Raw genomic sequence first — 3,967 nt, forward strand, 5'->3', positions numbered from 1 at the left:
AACTGGGCTGCTTCCGTAATATCTGGGCTGCTTTTAGACTCCTTAAATGTTCGATGTCCTCAAATGCAAAGATTTCCGCTCAGTAAGCCCAACATGACAGCGTTTCAGAACACGACCTCATCTGCAGCCCGAATGATTGAAATGTGATAAACCTTTTAGTGTTACACGTCCTGCCAGCAGTAATTCACTCTGATTTTGTCTGTTTTCATTTCTTCTATGATATATTTGCCCCGGTTCCGCCTTCATGCAACTCCTTCATGATGAATGAATGTTTCAAAGTTGCTTTGAAAAATGGGGGGGTTAGGTCTGTTAGGTCTGTTGGCCGCAGTCTCACCACAGGTCATCGACCACATGAAAATGTGGTTCTGTGTTGAGTAAATGCTCTTGGGTGGCGCCACATAACCGGTGGATGCAACATAATGTGTCATCCCGGGGTCCATTGAACAGTACAATAATAATGAAACCAGATGATACATCATTTGTTTTTTTTTCTTTTTATTCTTGATGGCATTTCTTTTTTAGACTATGCATCGAGTGTGCTGACTATTTGTTATTCTGCTATGTGAAATATTTCATGGCTCTTGTTATAGCCCCTTAAATGCTTTATACAACAAATAATATGTACTGGTGTTTTTGTAGATACATACTGTAGGTGTATATCAAAATACACAGATATATGTGTGTATGCAACCTTTGACTATCGTTCATGTACCCCTGCTTTAGTCGTAGAGTTCATATCATCTTCTACTTACTTTATGACGACTGAAACTTTTAAACTTTTATAAACACACATTTTAAAAACCATCAATGATGAAAAAACCTCAGCGAGGCCCTTTTCAGATTAATATAAATAAATATACATGTACGGCAAAAGGCATCCTTCTAAGAACACCGCAGCTCAGAGGCCCTGAAAAAGGAGGCGTGCTCATCTTTGCTTTTCATCCAACACCAGTTGCCCACAGCCAGTCGTCTGTTTGCCAAGTCGAGCCGTGCAGGAGACGTAGATGTTGGAGAATTGAGGGGAAAATGAAGCCACCTAGACCTCAAATCCCCCCCGGAGAAAAGAGAGAGAGAAACTGAAAGAAAAATGGGGGGGAAAGAACTTTGAGGAAATTCCCCTCCTTCCCATTTCTCCCCAGTCCCTGCAGTGCTCAATTGTAAATTCTTGGGAATAAAAAAGAAAGCAGGCACAGCTTTGTGCTCAGGGCTCAGCTTGGCTTCATTAAAAGAGCCAGCGGAGACGAGAGAAGGGCCTGATGGGATGTAGGGGTGGGGGACCTGGTTCTCTTAAGCCCCATCAGTGTGTTTATGCTGTAACAGCGAGGACGAGGAGGGGGGGGGGGGGGTGCAAGCTGTGTGTGTGTGTGTGTGTGTGTGTGTGTGTTTTGGACTTTTTCTGACTCAGAGCCGTGCTCCACAGCCCATAATTAATGGTCCCTGATGGAGGTGGGGCGGGACAATAGCAGCCTTTCAGCGGGGCCCCCAGTCCCCGGACCCTGTCCTGGCCCGTCCTGCAGGCACATTGTTGCCCTGCTGTAACTTCTGCCAGCTGGGCCTGGAGGGAAACTTCCGCATAGTGGGGGACAGAGACACTGCGACGCAGGATCCTGTGTGTCTGCATGTGTGCACAGAGGCTTCGTACCAAATTGGATTACGGAGTTAAATACGAGTAGAGGAGAGTAGAAGACAGAGCGCCAAGAGACACCGTGCACTTGTTGCACTCGTGTCTTCCACCGGCGGAGGATAAAAATGTTTGTACGGAATTATTCTCGGCTCTGGTGGGAATAAAATTAAGTATGAATGTGGGATAGCTTCACTATTACAAGGTCATCTTGTCAGATATCGATTATTTCATCTGTTTTTAAGGTTTAGAGAGCAGGAAAAAACTTTTTCTTTTTTTACTTTACGATGAACACCAGGGGTCAGTGTTCCTACGAGTAAAGAGAGCGGCAGCAGCGTGCACCCCCACCCATCATCCATCCACACGTGAATCACAGTGGCTCTCCGCGCGGTCAGTGCAGGACCAGAGACGTCTTTTCCCCGTCTACCCGCCTCTGGGGTGACGTCCTGTTACACAACTCCGCTAAGATATCTGTTTACTATTATTCAGTTGTTTTTTCTTAAATAAGGACTTTTCCTCATTTTCTTTCCTAATACCTGTAGTAATTGTGTCTCACCCTGAAGTCTTCCGTCTGTGAAATAAGATTGTTAATATGGCTGCGTGGCCAAAGACGCGCACGGGGTTGTGTGAGGGTCTGCGTTGGCCCGATAAGTGTACACTTGTCAGGCATGTGTGCGCATGCTTTGGGTGCGTAATTGCGACTGAATCCACTTCACACATTCAACAAGTGTTATATTTTGTGACTGTAAATCAATGGTTGCCTGAGGTTTTGTTGCAGCAACACTGTATATTATGTTGCGATTTATTACAATGTTCAATTACATTCTACAGTATGTTATCTGCGGTTTGCAATGTCATGACACAGTGTGTTACGTTGCCTCGTCCTTTCACAGCATCTTATGTCACGCTGTCTTACATTACCGTATGATGCCCATTAGTTGTTATATTATGTCATGGCATGTGGTGTTAAGTCACTTGACGTCTCTTCACGTCATGTCATGCTACGGTTTGTTTTGTTACGCCATCAAATCATACAGTCTTTTAGTCAGTCACATTATGTCAGGTCATCATGGGGCAAACTCTGCCATGAGAGCAGAAGCATTCCCACTCTGCCATCGCTAATACATTCGGATGCAGCGGATGGGAATTACGCAGGAAGACAGGCTGGGACCCGGAGCCCCTTAATCTGCCCTGTGGAAGCCATAATCCCATTACTGTGCAAGGGAGCGGGAGCCCCAGGACGCTCTAGCTCACTGCCTGCAGCCGGGCGACAAAGCTCACTGTTTTTTGATCAGCTTTTGAAGTGGAAGCTGACCTGAAGGAACCTCGTTTGGATTCCTGGAGGCGTGACGGCGGCAGTTACAGACCAGCGGTTATCTCGCTGTAAGGACGAGGAAGAGCGTTTCCACAGGGAACTCCCAGTGGATTATTTATAGGTTTTTGGAATTCCAAGGTCAGTGTAAAATCAAGCAGCTGGAAAACAAACTGTCGTACAATGCACATATCTCTTCTACAAGTTTCAAAAGTGAATTTTTCTTTTTTAGACAATTAAAATCTGGAAAAAGATAAAGGTTTCCATATTTGCCTACAAAATCAACCATCAACCTTGACTTATTCATTCAGTGAAATGAGGCATACAAAATATAGAGAGCAGTTTTTTTCCATTGGATCTGAGTTCAATCTTACCAAAATACATGTTTTGTTTTTATAGGAAATAACTGTCATAACACTTCCTGGATACAAACCAGCGTTTGTTTCTATTTCCACTCACATGTGCTGTCAAACCACACTGTCATTTCAATTCCATTTCCCATTCTGCTGCTTTGTTTGGGGCTGCTTCTCTTCTCCTTATTATTATTATTTTGATGTGTCTGAATCCATGTTTCTATTATTTCTTCTTTGTCTCAACAACAAGGACTGGTTTTTATCACATAAAGACCCCATTGGTCCCGTTAATTTCTTTTCTCTCTTGTGTCTGTGCCTCACTCTAAACGGAATCTGTTGACATGCACCAGCCTGTCAGTCTGCACGAGTGTGTGTGTGTGTGTTTATATGTGTATGTGCGGCTACATGCCTGCCTCCTCATATATCCTTTAAGTCAGTGTGTGACAGCACACCGACCTGTTTACCTGAGGATGTGTTGGCTGATGTGCCAAAGCGAAGGCAGTCAGTCTTGTGGGCGACAGGCTTCGACCCGTCTGTGTGTGTGTGTGTGTGTGTGTGTGTGTGTGTGTGTGTGTGTGTGTGTGTGTGTGTGTGTGTGTGTGTGTGTGTGTGTGTACATGACACTTGAGGCCAAGTAACATCACTGAGGGAGATGTGGGAGCGAGCTAACTTGAGTTACTT

The sequence above is a fragment of the Gasterosteus aculeatus genome, chromosome 6 (genome assembly GCF_964276395.1).
Source record: "Gasterosteus aculeatus chromosome 6, fGasAcu3.hap1.1, whole genome shotgun sequence".
NCBI classification, from domain to species: domain Eukaryota; kingdom Metazoa; phylum Chordata; class Actinopteri; order Perciformes; family Gasterosteidae; genus Gasterosteus; species Gasterosteus aculeatus.